We start from the raw sequence: 18766 nt of genomic DNA, 5'->3' as shown, positions 1-18766 counted from the left end.
AAATTAAAATTATTCTCCTTTATTATACGGCAAGTCTTCTGCGAAGGCTTACTTAAATCATTCCCACTTGGAACAAGATTACAGTTATGCTTTGTTGCTTCAAGCACATACCATTTACTCCACTATTAGGTAACTGAATATGCAGCGTTTATTGTGCCTGGTTTCTGCCAGCCTACCGAGGGGAAAAAATGCAAATGCCAATGTTTCTCAGAGTTAAAAGTACATGAAACACGTCCTTGTTATCAGGGCTTTGGTTTTCCCCTTTGATCAGCCGTCAGAAACTATCTACACTTGTAGTCTGTGACTGTACAGCTTCACAGCACACTCCCTGCCACTGACAGGTGGTAATAGAAAGGGTGAGAGACCAAGCCCCGCGGCAGGCGGCCCTTCCTCTGATAACGTCCAAAGTACTGGGTGATAACGTTGGTAAACACTCGGCCAGCCAGTTAATCCATACATCAGCAAAGAGGAGCAGATAATTCTGAACTCTAATGGCACGGACAAAAGCGCCAGGGCTGGCATTCAGGGATTTATATGGGCTGCAATGGTTGACTCCTGGCTCCTGAATTTCATCGGAGTTGATTTATCTCCTGGCCTGGATGTGGAGTGGATTCCTGGCACTAGAAAACCATCAACACTGAAATGGACCTCTACAAAATGGGACCGTGGCTCTCGTGTGATACACGCACTTGAACTCTGGATGAATCCCAGTTTCAACTGAGAGGAGGAATGACCAAATATTTCAACTTTTAATGGCTCTCTGGATTTATAAGGTTGCTCCAGTCCACTAATTTGTTTTAAAGTGAGGGTTCTTGAAGCTTGTTTGAGAAAATGCAGGGAGGAGGTGAAGTAATTTCGATGATGTTTAAAATTCTACAGCATTTTCATGATGTCAGCTCTCCTAAAGGCAGGAGGAAAAGCAAAATTTGGGGGGGGGGGGGTTTTAAGCTTTTTTTTCCCAAGTCATCCTTCTACAGTTTCATGCAGCCCTGAGACCTCCCTCTCCAAGACCTCATGGATTTCAGCTGTTTTTGACAGAGCTGTTCATGTACCCTGAGAGTGACCAGGGGGATTTTTAAACCTGCCTCCCAAACCTCAGGGAAGCAGCGGGGACACAATGAGCTCCCACAGGTTTGCAGGATTGTGCCAGAGATGAGAAATCTCCTCTTTCCTGGTGTCAGCCCTTATTCCAAAAGTGAGAAATGGGAGCATTTCTGCTCCTATAAGCAGACATATGAATAATAAGGCAAATGGCTTTTGAAGCTCTGCCAAGATGCCTGCTTGTGTGTACAGGGAGAAACTTCATGGAGTGCTGGGCTCTGGTTCCTGAGATCCTTGAGTGAGAGCAAAGGAGACAAGTGCAGTGTTACCTCTGCAATCAGGGCCAGGAGCTGCCAAAACTTCTTAGCAGCAACGTGTGAGGCTGCAAGTGTTAATGCAAATGCAGGTTAGAGGGATTAACTGCACTGAAAGTTTGCTTGTAAAAAAAAAAAGTAGGGCTGGAGAAGCTGTAGTTTTATCTTTCCTCCCTTTTCACTCCTTCTCCATGGTAGCAGTGCACATCTGGCAAGACCATTGATATCCAGACATCCAGCTGGGATTCAGCAGCCACCACTATAGCTCGTGGGTGATCAGCCTGCCTGTAACAGGCAGAGGAGGTCCTTGTACCATCATCTGCTCTGTGCTGCCGTGGAAGCCACAAATTCCCCCTAACTTCATTACAGACATTGATAAAATGGGCTCTAGGTAAAGCTGAACACACAGAGTGTGACTGAAGTTTTTCAGAATGTGGGGGTAGAAAATGGGATCTTGCTTAAGCACACAGGCCCTTTCCCTCCTGTAAATTCCTCTGTCCCTCTCTGATGCAAAACAAAGCTGTTTCAGGAAAAACAAGAATTATTGTCACAGACCTATCTGTTCCTCTTGCCAATGCATCAGCAGACAGCACATGTATCAGAGCAAAATAATTAAATAAAATTTTCAAGGCAGCACTGAGTTCTGGGTATTTTTACACCTTGGAAAGTGACTCTGGGGTGTGTGACATGGCAATGGGCTGGTTGCTGCCAGCAACCTTTGGGTGCTTTGCCCAGCCTACATCATTCCCTACATACATCATTCCCAACAGCACACGGGCTAATGGCATTAAACTTCCACTGATAGCAGCTCACCCTATCTCTGCTATTTATTATATTGTAATCTCTCCTCCTGGCTGCCTCACTCTCCCCTTTTCAATCCCAGTATCTCACTTGATAAGGTATCAAATTCCCCATTGCTGGCCAGCGAGGAGTTTACAAATAAACCTCGGTGGAGCATCCTGCTCTCAGAATTGCCAAAACCAGAAGGTAACCACAGCACCAGCGGGGCTGAGAAAGCTCCTGCTGATCCCAGGATTACTGAGGGCTGAGGGGAGGCAGGCTGACAGCCTGCTGAAACCCTCCTGACAGCCACCAATATCAGCCCCTGATGTGTGAAGCCCAGACTTCCCTCTGTCCCCCCAGCCCGGATACAGCTTTGGCTGGGGAGCAGGTTCCACCTAAAAGGAGCAATTCATTCAGGAACAACTCAAGGGTGAGCAAAGCAGGCATTATGTGAGTCTAGCAATTACTAGTGAAATCCTGGTGAAATCTCATTAAGTCACCGAAAAAAATTCTTATTGACTTCAAATTGTGTCAATATTTCATCCTATGGCACGGTGTTCTCAGGCCTGCAGAACGCTCACTTCTCCTTTATTTATTGAAGATGAAGCTGGGTGGGAATGATCATCAGCCTCCCCTGTATGATGTCCAAGCATCAACCCAGAACCCCAAATCCACCCAAATGGAACAAGCAGGACCCTTGTATTGACCATTTATGTCAAAAGTGCTTTGTTTTGCAAATCCAGCCCAAATGCTCTGAGCTAATTCTGCTTCATACACAGAATTTTCCTAATAAAACCTTAATTTTTGCCTGAAATCAATCTCCCACTTCTCTCTTTCCACAGACATTTGCCTCTCAAGGAGCACCACCCTCTTCCCTTGCCACTGCTGATGGAGCAGAATCAGGTTCCCATCTTTCTGCTTAACATTTCTTGCATTTTATTAATGGCAAAGGCTTCTGTCATTACTCACACCAAATTACCTTGCTTAGACACACAGGATTTGTCTTTAGCATTGCAATTGTTTCAAGGCTTTTAATATAAAAGCAAAATAAATTCTACAGAAGAAAGGAAAAGAAAACCCAACCTAAACCTTGGAAACATCCTTTCATTGCACAGCCCCACCAAGGGTGAGAAAACCAGAGAAACTTCTTTTCTTCTCTGAAAAAAAATATCTAGTAGTAAAAAGTATTTCTACAAAATGTTTTAATGCTTCTAGTGTGTTATTTTTCTAAGTCAAAATAGCTAAGCTAAATCTTTCACCATAGCCCTTTAATTCAAAAGCCAGGGGAAATTTTTTTCATTAAACCTCTGGACGGCTTTGTTTAAAATATGAAATCAAGTAGCTCCATTTCCTGTCTTCTGAGGAACAGTAAATCAAAAAGAGAATGTTCTCCAAAAATACAGTAATGGTTCTATTAAAGAGCTTGACAGTTTTGAGCCTCACCTTGCATATTGCAACATACGTGTGAGCAAAAATAACAGACCGAAGAGGAGGGGAAACGACCTGCAAGTTTTAATTGCTGAAAGATTCATCCTGTACAATGGGATGCCTCATGTTGGACCCTGAGGTGCAACCAAAGAGGGACAGAAGGGTTGCCCATCACCTCTCCTGTTTCTCCTGGCCTTTTCATGCTGGTGACCCCGGGGAGCTCCCAGCAACGCCTCGGCCGGGAGCGAGAACCCCACGGGTGTGTGAGGGGAACCAGGGCATGGAAACTGCTCACCCAAAGCACTGAGTCAAACTCTAACATCACTCGTTTAAACATGAAAGGTTGAACTTTCCTACAGGCTCTGCCAATTCCCTTCCGTGCCATAACTCTGTGATTCCAGCGGGAACGCCACAAAGCGGCCGCTCCGAGCACCGGGAAGGAGAATCCGGGCAAATTCTTTACTTGAGTGTGAAGAAGCAACATCTCCCTGCCCTGCCCTGGATCTGGTGGGTCTGTGCTCAGGGCACGTGCTGCTGATGCCCTCCTGTGCATGGCTCACACGCTGCCACCCCGCTCTCCCACGGCACACCAGGTAACAAGGGACAGAACGCTGGTACACCAAGGTGTGAGTGTTAATTATTGCCTTTGGAAACCACGGCAGGAGCCACAGCTTTGGAGTGACTCTGCTCCCTGTCATCTCCCCTCCCACAGAGTTGTTTTTTTTTTTCCAGAACCGCTCACAGTTCTGCTATAAACAGGACATTACTCACCAGCTCTGTATCCTGTGAGTGCATTTAATTAATGGAGCCTTCAGCCAGGGTACCCGGTCCCACAGGCAACCAACACTTCCAAATGCCTTTGAACTCTTGGCTAAGTGAGGCTGAGAAGTTGCTCGTCCCTCCTCAGCACCACAGACTTGTAAACAAAAGGGCTGTTTATGCCTCTGTCAGGACTTTGAGATGAGTTTGGGGCAGACCCGCAGCTGGGAGCCGCGAGCAGCTCCATGGATGGATGCTTGGGAAGGAGGTTGCCAAAGCACTGCCCACGTGGCCACAAATTCAGGACAGTGGCCCAGGCAGTGTTGGTGATGTCCAGGATGGTGGTGCAGATCCTCAGGGACCATCCCACCCTCCTCCTCCTCCTCCCCACATCCCAACAAACTCCGACTCCTCTGCTCCTGCACAAGGGGTTAACCAGGAGCTCAGGAGATTTGGGATGATGGTCAGGAGCACAGCCAGCCATCACAGCCGTCCTTGAAGGCTTTCAAATGTGAGCAAGGCTGCAATTTTCAGAGCTGGAGCAGCGAGATATTTTTATAAATACATAAATCTTTTCAAGGAAAAACAAATATAGAGAAAAGAATGTAAACATTATTGTAAAATGCATAATAAAATGTCTGTTGTTTGTTAATTTTGCTCCTTATTATCCAGCCTATCTGTACCACTGATGTTGAAACATTTGCCTTCTAAAATTTTTTTTTATACTCCCTTATTCATTTAAAAATAGTTTCCTGCATGTTATATGAATAAGCAAAACCTAAGGTCCTAAATCCAGGGGAACTTTGAAGTATGAAACCCACGGTCTATGGGAACTATGTTTTCATTAATCAAAGTAGATGTTTCTAAAGCCATCAGATTTATCATGACTGGATTTCATATGTGAAACCCAATATACACACAGACATACACTGCTTGTCCTTTTGGATTAGTTCTGACCTTTTACTCTCCTTTCTGAAGGATCTGCCTTTCCTCAGAGCGGGGCTGCCCTGCTTTGCCAGAGGAGCCTTGACAAAGTGCGTTTCCAACTCTCTCTTTCTGTGTCTGACTACGAGTCTGGGCTAAGGTCAAAACATAAATGATTAAGTGTATTTATTAAACTCTGCCTTTGCCTTGAATGCTCCCAGTGCCTGTCAGATGCCATCCAACTGCAGATTCCTGCTTCCAGCACACCTGGCCACCAAACGTAGCCCTGTGACCCCAAAAACTGAACACAGCCCCCCAAAGCCCTCCCAGCACTGCCAAGAACTCCTCCAGCCCTTGCTGAGCTCCTGGCTCCCCCAAGGCACGGAGGTTAGTGCAAGGACAAGGGATGGTTTAAAAACTGGAGGCTTGATGTGACAGCCATCCAAAGCAGGGCTTCAAAGCAGAAAACGGAGCAGAACGCGCGCTTGGTGTCAACAGGGAAATTTATGTCATGGTACCAGAATTTTGCAGTATTTTGCAGTAGCAGAAGCACAAGACTTTGTCATCTTGCCTTAAAGAACACAAGGGGCTGGGGCACAGGTGGGCACAGGTGGGCACAGGTGGGCGCTGCCAGAGGTTGCATCCACAGAGAAGGTGCAGCTCATCCACAGCCAGAGGAGCACAGTGCACTGAAAAATCATCTGAGAGTATTTTTTCAATACTGGATGCTATTTATTTAGCTGTCTAAAAGCAAAGAGTGATGGAATCTACAGTATAACTGGATGCTATTACCATTTTGTAAACAAAATAGCCCTTTGTAATAAAATTAATTTCCAAGAAAAAAGTTTCCCCCTCCCCTTTTAACAGAAAGATCCATGCATATTTTAATGCTTTACAGAATCATAGTGCCTGGAGAAAATCAGGAATGCTACAGCCAGCCCCAAGCCCCCTTAGAGATTAACATTTCTTTATATTTAATCCTGGCACAAAGCAGAGTGTCCTGAAGAACCCAGGGCTCTGCACAAGCCTACATTACCAGGTATGAATCTGCACAGCAAAAAAACTTCACCTGATGTTCTTTCAACCTCCAGGTCTGGAAATTTCATTAAAAAAGGATTCACTAAAGATCTTCAGCACTTTTTAGTTTTTGCAAGGTTGGAAATGTTTTCTTGTGGTATTCACATACTTATAATTCTCAGTCCTGGTTAAAATTAGAAAATCCAGGAACGTCTTTTATTTTTTATTTTTTTTTCTCCTAGTAAAATTTCCCACTCTCTGAAAATCTACGACCTTACAATAAGATGATTATTGAGATTTTCAACAATGCCTAGGAAATTTAAACACACAGTGAATTCCATTAAATCTCAGTGGAGGCTTTTGTAGACGAGCCTTTATTTTATTTGACTTCTCCCCTGAATAAAAGCGGCGATTTCAGGATGCTGAAGCCTTTTGTGTTGGCTTGGGTGGAGAAAACGCTGTGAGAGATGCAGGAAGGATACAACTGGTATTTCTGTGACACCACATAATGATCCTTATTTCTTTATATGCCAAGTCATTCCTGAGCTCTTGGGAAGAGGTTTGCACTCACACCCCCTCTTAATGAGGTAGAAATATGCCAATTCCACTGCAGGGGCTGGAATAATATATTACTTCCCTTAAGAAAACAGATTTATCTTGCTTATTATCCATCTCGTGGCATGTGCAAATGCAGAGCTATATACACATGTACAGAGGACATATAATGGATTAGAAAAAGCTCATATTTACCCACAAGTAAGGAAAGATCTGACAACTCATCGGGGTTTTTGGGATAACTGAGATCTTATGTTACACTTCGAGACACAAGTGTGGATTTGTCATCTTGCTTGAGCCTTAGTGGTGACTCTGTGAGCCAAGGAATTTAATTCTGATTGTTTCATTTGAATAATAAAAAAAAAAATCTAAGTGTTGAAAAAACATTGGAACTGTGCTTTGTACTAATATATCACTCAAACTGTAACAGGAGACTCCTTCTTGTGTAATAGCAACAGAGACTGTGGGAAGGCCAAGTTCATCGTGGGTACAGTTTATCTGCAGCTGAATGTTGGGGATGCTGGATTTTTGAAACCTGCTGCAAAGGAGGGGTGAAGGCTTCCCCACCCCAATCCCAGCTGGATGGAGCTGCACAGCAGGGATGGATGTGGCTCCACGCCCAAACCCTGCCCCAGTATCCTCAGCATCCTCCACACAGCAAGCCCAGTCTGCCAGAGACACAGAATTCTGCTGGGCTTTGGGTCATTTCTTCTTTATAAGTAATTTGCAGCTTGAGAGATGTTCACAGACAAGGGGAGATAATGGGAAGTTTCTTGTCAGCCAGTAGAGAACTTAGAGCAGAGCATCTGTGGGGAAGCAGCTGAGCATCGAGGCTCCGGAAACAAGAAATTTGGTTTATATCACTAACAGCCCTTTAAGAGAGAAACTGGAATATTTCTTGCATTATAAGAGCAAGTATTTCTCTGGTCTCATATCACCTTTCCCAGATGAAACATTTCACAACCCAGATGACTTATAAACAGAAACCAAAATATTTTCCTAAGGTGGAACACTGATCCCACTCGAGGCTTCCAAGTTGTAATTTATTTGTCTTACCTCACTGAGAGATAATGTGCACGCTGGTTCCAAGCTACTGTCTAATCACTGCTTGGGCATGGGATAAAGAAATCTCACTTGCAAACACCAGGCACTGGCTGGGTGTTTGGGAATTGGTCACAGGGTGACTTTTCCTGCTGGTTTGTGCCCAGCACGTGGGTGGCAGTGCCCAACTTGCAGAGTACAAGGTACAGAATTCCAGAATGGGTTGGGTTGGAAGGAACCTTCAAGATCATCCTGTAATTGTCAGGTACAACTTCCACTAGCACAGGATCCTCCAAGCCATATCCAACCTGGCCTTGGACACTTCCAGGGATCCAAGGGCAGCCACAGCTTCTCTGGGCACCCTGTGCCAGGGCCTGCCCACCCTGCCAGGGAAGAGCTTCTTCCTAATGATGAACCTTCTGCCACTTCTGTAACAAATCTCACTGAGCTCCCATTCAATTGATTAGGGTTATATCCAATAGGATGAGCAGAGCCTGCTGGAATTACAGCTTCCCCTCAAGTATTCTGGCATACTTCACAACCAGCACGAGATGGATTCAGGTGTTAAACCAGAGTGATGGAAATGTTTGTGTTTGGGGCAGCTGAGCAGCTGCCACCACAATACAGCACCATTAACTTCAGGAATTGCTTTGGAAACTCAGCAACTTCTTAACTGAGTGACCAAATACAGGGAATGGAGAAGAGTTTACAAAACACACCTAAAATACTAAAGCAAAATGAATTTTCAGAGCTGATAAGAGAGAAATTTATTGTTTACACCAGGGCAGAGCTGGAACACTGAGGTTTAAGTAATTCACCAAGGTGACCACAATGAAATCTTCTGCCTGAGGACAATGCCACATCTTCCTACAAGGTGTGAAAACATGGATGGGACCTCCAGAGCCACTCCTGCCCTGGCCAGGCAACACGTCCCAGGTACTCTCCCATCAGCTCTGAGCACTTTGGAAATTGCTCGCTCCAAGTCTCTAGAAAAATGTGTTTCTTTAAGGACTACAGAGAAACGTGAAATTTTATGTTTAGAAAGTAATAAAAACTCAACAAAACCTTAAAATCGTTTCCTTGTAATCCTTCCAAGTCAGGGAAGATAAATTTTTTTGGCCCGCTTCTGAATTCATTAAAAGCGTGTGCCAAGTTGCACGAGCAAATTATCTGAGCTCCAGCAAGGACTGGACCTACAAAGCACTGAAACCTCTGGTTCTGAGCCAGCTTAAGCATATACTTACTTTTAAGCATGCAAACAGCCCCAGTGACTTCAATGGGAGTATATATGCTGAAAGTTAAGTGTGTGCTTAAGTGTGCTGCTGGAGCATGGCCAGAGCACTCGGGAACTCACAGCACCAAGGTCTGATCTCCTCCCAAACCCCATCCAAGGCAGGGATTTCACTGCAGCCAGGCAGGACACAGCTGGACAGGAGCCAGCAGCCCCTGAAGTTTTCCTGTGCATCCATGGAAGAGGTTTTGCCCTTGTCACTTGTGTTATCCATCAGGCATCTGGTGGCTGGATAAGGCAGAGCGACGTCGCAAGGTGAGATGATGGAGTGAAAAAATGATCACAGCTGGCACGTCCCAGCCTAAGGCTTTCAGTCATTTAACTCATCTCCCTCTCATCCTCAGCACAGGCTGAACTCAAAGGGCAGGGGATTCACCCTTCCCCAAGCTGCATGTTGGCTGCAGCAACTCCAAGTGCAAAGAGGAGTCAGGCAGCCGTGGCTCCCCGTTCTGGCTGACAGCAAAGTAGGAACTTCAAAAAAGAGTCACACAAGGTCTTTGACTGCCTTGAGTGACAACAGCATTTTAGCACTTGACAACAGTGCTGACCTCCTGCTACAGAAATCACTAGAGGTGACTAGAAGGGTGTGCCTGTAGGGCATCACCCTAATGGGGACAAATTATAAAGCAGATTTTCCTTACTCTTTCTTACTTTTCTTCCCATAAAACCAGAAAAAGGATGAAATTTGATGCATCAATGCAAAATAATGCCAAATAAATCACACTTAAGAGGAAAGTCTGATAATTCATGCTGTTGAATCACCATGTGCCATAAGTCGTAAGGACAAGAACTGGATTTTTATAGGAAATCTTTTTTTTCTTCCTTCAATAAACCTGATTTTGGAGCACTGATGGCAAGGACATGCTTTGCTCTGATTTATGATGGAATAAAACCTCTAATGTAATTTGGGATGGACCATTCCACCAGGAGTCACCTGGTACAGACAGAGGGAAGAAGGAGAGATTTTGGTGGAAGCCCAAACCATGGCACCCCCAATCCCTGCCTGACCCAACAGATTTCCCTGGATCTAGGAAGAACCATTTGAGTTTTCACAGCACTGTGGCCCTTCATAGGAGGGTCCAAGTGGGTGTTTCTCACTTCCCCAGGAGATCCTGATTCAGCTTTACAGAACCTTCAAAATACACTTTATAGCAACTAACTTAAGGATGCCAGGAAATGTGGGATCTTACACACCTGGAGATGGAGCTGCCCCAAAACACAGGAGACAGGAACCCCAGGTCTCTCCTGATGGACCAAAACATCAAAAACCAGCACTGTGACTGTGACTTTCTGGGTTGCAACACCTAAATCTCGATGCAAAACCATCTTCAACCCACGAGAACAGTTTGATGATTATAAAGATGCTGCTTGCAAAGGCAAGATGGATTCTGAGAGCTGCAGTCTACCATTCTTGTGGACAATAAATATTCCACTTAAATCATGGCTTGTACATATTTGAAAGGATAAACCTGCTACTAATAACCACGAATCAAAAGAGAAGATTCCAATTTTTATGCCAGAAAGCTAACAAAAATCTTCAGTGTTTTATAAACAAGGATCCATCATTATAAACTAAATTCAGCATGTAAAAATCCAAAGATGGAGTTTATTGTCTTTAATGGCTGAGAAATGACAAGAGTGTTTGGTTGAAAAGGAATTTAGCAAGAAGTAGCTCTGTACTAGAACCAGAATCTGTCTTTAAACAAGAAAATCACTGCTGACAGTTTTACAGTAGAATTAAGCTGCGGTGAACTCTCAGAAGTGGGGCTAATCACAAGTTTCTGGGGAATTTAATGTGGAAAAGAAAGCTGATTATTAGGAAGACTGATACAATTCAGGTAGAAGCTGATCCCATACCTTGGGATGGGATGTTTTGCAGAGGGAATTGCTCTCTGCAGCCTGCAGAACTGCCTCCTTTGGGGAGGATCTGTGACCCCTCTGGATACAGTGCTGCTCTAGCTCCAACCACCCTCCCAGCAGCTCAAGGCTTCAGCAGGAAAAACTGACTGTAAACCACAGAGAAGCAAATCCAAGGAGGTGAGGAGGCTAATGAAGATGTGAGAGGGAAGCAGCACTGGTGATGATGTGGCTGAGTAAATTCAAGGGGAAGTATTTCCTCCAGTGGGCAAGCTCAAAGGTGGAAGTTGTCCAAAGGGAATCTCTCAAAAGCCCTGGACAGCAGCAAAAAACACGAAGAAAAACTTGCCAAATGTTTTAGTGCCGTGCTGAAAGATCAAGGTGAAAGGAGCTGGAAGCCTCGGAACAAAGACAGAATTTTCTGGAACAGAGTGTGAAGCTGCTCAAACCCATCATCTCAGCTGTGAACTGAAGAAATAACAATAATGACCTTATAGAGAGCGAAGGAAAAGGGAAGGGGGAGAAATGAAGTAAAATCTTTTGCCAGATCTAGGTAACACCATTGTCCCAATCTGCAGCTTAATTTAAATCAAGGAACGAGAAAAAATCTGCGGGACGTGAGATGAAGGAAAGGAAATATTTCTAAGCACATTAAATGACCAGACTGGGAAAATATCCTGGGAGAAGTCACTTTTCCTAAGCACAAGCATTACCTTTGATACATTAAAAGCTCAACAGAGGCACGAGGAGTTTCATACATGGAGAATAGATTCCAAAAGTCTGTGAGGGCACGTTCAAAGCACTGGGGGAACAACGGGGCAGCTCTGGTGTCTATCAAGCCATGTTTATTGATGTTCTTGCTATCTGAGGCAAGGTTTGGGAACACGGATCATAACACCATTTTTATACCCTATAAAATACACTGTGAAGTGATGAGAAATGGGAATTGCTGGGCTGCACCAGGCAGGTCCTTTAGAAAGGAGTGCACTCTTTTCGTGAGAGTTTTTACAGCACAGAGAGCAATTCTCTTCTTGCTGTGAAAAAAAAATTGGGAAGCCTCCAAGGCATATGTTTCACAAATCTCCAAAAAGTGGAAAACAAGATTCCAAGAGGAGAAGTGTGAGAACAGAAGTTCAGGGCAAGCTTCCTGTGTGTCCCACACTGGGGACAGATGGGGCAGGGACCAGCCCAGGACATTTGCAGCCTCCCCAAACTGTTTGCCTCATAACTGGTGCTAGGATGAGATTTGGGATTGCACTGGAAGCTGGTTATCCTCCCTGTAATCACAACAGATTTTATGTAATTGCATTCAAAACAGAAGGCAAACATTGAGATGTTTAAGCCCACCTGCATTTTCTGCTCAATGGAGCAGAGAACTGCCTTCCCATTCCAGGAGAGAATTAGCATCTTAGCACCTTGTTTCTCCAGGACATTTGACCTTTGCAGCTCTACAAACCAAGACACTGGCTAATTTTCATCTAGTTGGACACTGTTAGGAAACTACTGAGAAAGTGGGAGACGTTGGAGGTGTTTTGGTGCAATATTTAAACTGGAGAGTTGTCACTGAGCTGAAAGTACCTTGTCCCCAGAGTGCCTGAAGCCCTGCCAGGTTTGGAGATGACAATGACCTTCATGGGCATAATTCCATCTTTCCCAAAAGTCAGAGACAAATCTATGCCCAAAGCTAAACACGTCAGCTCATTAGGTGGGACAAGGGAGAGCATCACCTGAGAAGGTTACACCAGTATGATCTTTTTAGGGGAGATGCAAATACAGTTGTAAGGATTTCTTTATAGGAAATGTTTCCAACACACTCTGACTACTGTGGAAACCAGAGTAAAATAACTTTCCAGTTATTTTATATTTATTTATTTGTTTAATATTTATATTTATTATAACTTATCAATAACTTTTTTTTTATGTCAGAGTCTTGTTGATACTGCTCTGCCCAGCCCAGGGAAGTGACCTGTCCATCCTATGCCTCAATTTCTCCATCTGTCCAATACACAGGAGCTACCTGGCTTCAGTTTTCCAAAAATAAGTTTGTGGGAATGCTCTGCAGGTCTCAGCAGTAAGTCAGTGCATATTGCTGCTCACAGAAGACCCCCTGTAGTTAACAATATGACTCTGGAACACCTTGAAAATCCAAACCAGATGAGTACTGTGCCCATCTACATCAAAAAGCTGCCTTTTTCCAGACTGTGCTGTTGTTAGGTCAGAGAGCTTCGAGGCCCTGGCTTCTGAAGGATGAGCATCAAAAGTTTTCAGTAGGTTCAGAGACCCCATCCTAATTCTCACAGCAGCAGAGACAAATAGCCCTAAGCTGAACTGGAAATCTCACTGCTCACACAGAATGCAGCTCACCTCTGTGCTGGGAAGGCCAATATAACATTTAAGACCCATTTTCAGGGCTTAGCAAGACTTAAGTGGTGCACAGACCTGAGGCCAGTCTTTGGCACAGGAGGGGGTTTTACTCTCAATAAACTACCACGAGCCCACAGTGCAAATTTCTGCAGGACCCTTGACAAGATGACAGCTACAGAAACATAATAATCCAACAGACTTGTAACCACCAAGTCCACCTACCCTTCTCCTATAAATAATAGGTCAAAGACAAAGGAAGTGGGAATGAGATGCTTGTGGTGAATTGCAGAGAGCCAAAGACCTGAAACGATACCCAGTACTTACATCTCCACTTAATTAGGAGTGAAACTGCAGACATGAGACCTCAACATGTGGTATTCACATGTGGGCTCAAGAACCCTGTCAAAGTCAGTTTTGTTCAGGTTGAAACATGGAGGGTATGATGCAGAGGGGAAGTCTGGAGATGCCTGATGGACATCCCTGCCTGCCTGGGTAACACACTGTGCCCAGCAGCTCCAGCTCTGCCCTCACAGCCCCTGCAAGGCAGACAGCTCCAGAGAGGTCCTGAGGTGGCTGCTGGATGCACTGATTGAGCAGCTCAACCCAAACAGGACAGAACCTGAAATTCAGATGTCAGTGTCAGAACTAATAGGAAACAGGACACAGCTACAGCACAACTCCAGTGGTCCAAATTCTGGTCTCAGTTATGACCTGGCGAGTCCAGTAAGAGCTCAGGGAATCTGTATTCTGTTGTGCTTTAATGATTTTGTCTTGGAGACTTAAAAATAAACTTGTAACTTTTTTTTGACCCTTCATAAAACCCCAGCTTGATTTTCTCCAGGAACAGACACAGATTTTCTTGTTATCCTGATATTACTCGATTACAGAGATGCCTGCAAGCAAGTCAGGGGTCTACTGGTGGAATCCCAGTTCCACCAAAACCAACAGGAGTTCTGCCAAGGCATTCAGTGAAGGCAGGGTTTCAAAGAGAAAAATACATTAAAACGCAAACAAAAGCTTTTCTACAGATATTTTAAATAGATTTAAAAGAAGGTATTCTGATAGTGCAACTCCATGGATGTCACCATCATGTTATGGATGAACAATTCATCATTTCTACAACACTGTAGTGAGTTGGACAAGCTCTCTGTGAACAAAACCAGAGACATCTGCAAATCGGATTTAAAACCTTTTTTGTGTTTTTTTTTTTTTTTTTAAACAAAATGATTAAAAGTTGAAGAAACACTTCCATATGGAAGAATCTTACCCCAACAGGTCACCACAAAGACACTTCAAACACAATAAAACAGGAAGTGCTAAAAAAAGCATAGCAGCTCACAAAAACCCCCACAACCTTTTCCACAGAAAAAATATATGTCACCCTGTGTAGAAAAACCATTTGGCAGCATAATGTGTCTTTAATCTGCTCAATTTGCTTATTATAGTAAAGGGTTAGAGGAATTTTTAAGCAGTGGCCAAAAATACTACAATGATATCCTCCCCTTGCAAAGTAAACTTACTTAAAGTGAATTAACTTCTTCAACTTAAATATCTCAAAGCTGAAAGTGCCCCCACTGCAAAAAAAAAAACAAAAAAACCCCCAAAAAACAAAAAACACAACAAAGCTCATGGTCACAAAGGATGGTTTAACTGCTCAAAGCCAGGATCAGAAGTGTCTGCCCTGGCAGAGCTGTGCCAGGCTTTGCTCCTGGACAGCCCTGCAGAACTTGAGGTAGGGGAGCAGCAAACACCCAGCTGAGCTTTTGGACTTCAGAAAGGCAGATGTACTTTGAGGCAGCAGGAAAATAAAATATCCCAATATTTCTCAATTCTAATCCTGATGGTTTCATGCATGGGGCTGGGATTGGAGCTCTGCTGGCAGCAGAGCCAAACTCAGGATTACCCCATGTCAGAAACAAATTGATTCTGAGCCTATTGATCTGCCAAATTGCTTATCAGGTTTGAGAGCCTTTAAAAGTCACGGTAATAGTTAGAGGGGATGGAGATTACCCAGGAGAACCATGTTCCTTTTGTGCCTACCCTGACACAAATGGGGTACGGGGTGATTTTAGCAACCATCGCTCCTGATCTCTGCTCTACTGACCCAAGTGTTTGGTCATGTTAAAGCTGATAATTTATACAAATGCTCTGGCAATTTTCCACCTTATCTACAGTTAGGAAACTGTGCATGTGACCAACTTGCAACTGCCTGTGGCACAGCTGGGTACAGCAGTGACCCAGGGCAAAGCAGCATCCCCTGTCCTGGCACTGGAGAGATGCCTGGAGGAGGCCAATAAAGATATTAAGAGGAAAAATTAAGGAAATCCAGGCTGCCTGCTCTTGATATTTAATATCCATGAGCTAAATGCAGAAAGGTGCAAAAAGCTTAATAGTATTTGTGGCTGAAATTAAAACTTTAGAAGAAACTTATAGTGAGCAGTAATGTATGCAATGACATCTGGGGCTGTAATCAGCAAACTGCTTTCAAGAGCTGCCAAAGCAAACAGCCAAATAACAAATCCACTTTACAGATCATCAATCTGGTCGGGCACTTGCCAAGGTAAATAGTACAAGGCTGAAGTTTGCTTTGCAAACCAGTGAGCTGGGAGTTTAGCAAGGCCTGCTTCCAGGACAGTCAGGCTGGGGCAGGGTCCTCGAGGGCTGGCGCGAGGAGAAGTTCAAAAATCTGAGATTCAGCCAGTGATCAGGGGGTGTAGAGAGATGAAATATAACAACATGAGGGATTTAAAAAAATTATAAAAGAGACTCGGGTTATGCTTGTAACTCAGTGCACAATGGTGATTATTAGTGCTGGTAGAACTCAAACCCAAAGCCTCAGCTAAAGCAGAGTTTATTGTAATGCTGCTTTGCAGATTGGGCAACACTTCATGGGAACTCCAAATCTAAGACTGAAAAAAATTAGTAGGAAATGAACCTTCTTTTATTTTCAAATGAGATAAAATCTGGCTCCAACTACCATATTTTACATTTTAGTGAAGAGGATATAAAACATCAAACAGTGATTTTCTTTTTTCATTATGAATGCAAGAAAGATAATTTATGGCGGCTGCAAAACATTTATTTAAGAAGTAAAGCCTTTATGTTCTGTATACAATTTATAGGGCTGTAAAAGAAAGAAGTGAAACAACTGCAGCCATAACATGTGCATTTATGAATAATAATTGTAAGTCCATTTTGCTAAATACAACTTCTGCTTCAGAGCTCATTCCTCAACCGATTGGGAAGTCCTCGAGTGCAATCTCAAAGTTTTTAAGCTTATACTCTTGGCTAAAAAGGGAGCTCAAGACAAAATTGCTCAGCAGTTTATGTCAAGAATTGGGCAAAATAAAGGCACAATTAATGCATAATATTGTTCAAGTGGTGAGAGATGGCATATTCCTGGTGGAATTTGCCCCAGCTCTGTCTTCCATCACAAATATATGATTTTTGCTGCAGTCAGAGGTTTGCAACACAGACTGAGGAGCCTCCATGGCAGGACACCCCATGCATGGCTCCTCATCCCTCACCTTGGGGTGAGACACAGATGGACTCATTCCCTCACTGCAACCAAAACCCCATTGCTCAAGTGCTGTGTTGATAAACATAAGCCAAATGTGATGAAATTGGCCCAATATTTACTGCAGGAAAGGTGACCATTAGCACAGCTGGAACACGATGGGGACTCGAGGGCTGCGTGTTTGTGTGGGCAATTAAATGCACTGCTACCCTTTTATTTTGGCATTTATTTGCCATTTCTCCTGGGGAACAACACCCAGCATGGTGAAAGCTGCAGGTGGTTTGTCCTTCAGTGCTCAAGAGTTACCTCCAAGCCCATCCTACCCCAAAGACCCAGCAGCTCCTTCTCTCCACCCTAAACCCCCAAGAGTTTCCCACTCCACACCCTATGGTTTGATCATTGTCACCTGTTATGTTTTTGTCACGGTGAGAGCCTCAAACAGTTACTGTAAGATTTTAGCTAATCAAAGCACGATGAGGCATGGGAACAATTTAGAGCCAGAGTTGGAAATAACTGAGTGGATCCCCCACGGGCACAGAAAAAACCCCAAATTCTGATGACGAATCTTTCACAGTAATCAAGAGGTGCTGTACCCGTAATGAGCTGAGTCTCACGAACGTCCTGTGGCGGGGCCAGTTCCCAGTGGGTTTTTATGACACTGTCTGCTTTGAAGGGCTCAAGCCTCCTCTGCAACAGAGACATTTTCCTCTCTTTATCCCGCAGATTGTTCTGACCACAAAATGCTCCCTGCCTTCTGCCCAGTGGTCATCTCCCAGCCATCCACCTCCATCCTTGCCTTAAGCTCCAGATTTGCCAAGTTTAAGCTGACCCTCAGCTTCCCTGGGTTTTACTGACAGGGCTATTTTCTATTTTGGGAATTTTCCCCTTCTACTTCTGTTACACTGAAGAAAGCCAGCATCTGGTATCACGAGACAAACAGATATGGCTGCCCCAAACCCTGAGCTTTCAGAGGCTTGGCAGGAGCCCCGCGCCGCGCCGCGAGGAGCTGCCAGTGGCCAAAAACACTGATAAAAAGGATGTGTAACTCCTCAACACTATCCATGATGGAAACAACTGCAGCTCTCACTGGAGGTCAGGACGCACACGAAAACAAGCCTACATGTGTAGCAGATTACAACAAACACATGGCCGAGATGGACTCGACAGATCAAATGTTGGAATCGTACGATGACACATGGAAAAGTGGAGTTTAGCAGGGGGAGAAAAGCGAGGGAGAGCCCATATGTTCAATTAGCGAGATACAAAGCTTTTGTTGTATACCAAAAATAGCAAATAAAAGTCTGTTGTCATTTTGGGATAGCCAGATGTGTTTCATTTCCAGCTTCACATCTGAACGTGTGGACCTGCCCGGAGATGAAAGGGAGGAAAGTGTGGCAATGGCTGAAGGGTATAATTACATCAAAACTCTTCCTTCCAAACAATGGGTGATCACGCTCCCCCGCACCTTACGTGGTCCAGCACCGGCTGCTCGGCATCCAGCAGGATTTTCCAGGATTTTACCTGCTTCCCACAGCAGGGGCTACTCCTTCCAGACCTTTTCTCACCAACAGGACCCTCCTCATGGCAGCAGCTGCACAGGCTGCCTCTCATGTGCTGCCAGCCCAGCACCTATGGTGGTGGAATGACATCCCATAGGAGACACAGGCTGCAAGTGGGAATGCTCAGTGGCCAATTCAGTCTCCTTCCTGATGGTTACTTTGAAAGACCCCACCTTTTCAGAGAACAGCACCAGCATTTGCACCTCCTGAGCAGATTCTCAAAGGGCAGAAGTGGATGCCAAGTCACGAGCAGAGGGAGAGCTACCTGGCCCGCGAGCGTAGAAAGCAAACACGAGCCTATAACCAATAAACACAA

At 44.4% G+C, this 18766-nt stretch overlaps 1 protein-coding gene across 1 annotated transcript in view; it reads right to left on the bottom strand.

The window, feature by feature from the left end:
* Positions 1 to 18766, bottom strand: part of BCAS3 (BCAS3 microtubule associated cell migration factor) — a 298217-nt gene that overhangs the window by 21923 nt on the left and 257528 nt on the right. The gene's annotated exons all lie outside the window — the stretch shown is intronic.

This window comes from Cinclus cinclus, chromosome 22 (assembly GCF_963662255.1).
Source record: "Cinclus cinclus chromosome 22, bCinCin1.1, whole genome shotgun sequence".
In the NCBI taxonomy this organism is placed as follows: Eukaryota; Metazoa; Chordata; class Aves; order Passeriformes; family Cinclidae; genus Cinclus; species Cinclus cinclus.
Note: the sequence above shows the minus strand (reverse complement) of the source record. Positions and strands in the feature narration are given on the sequence as shown.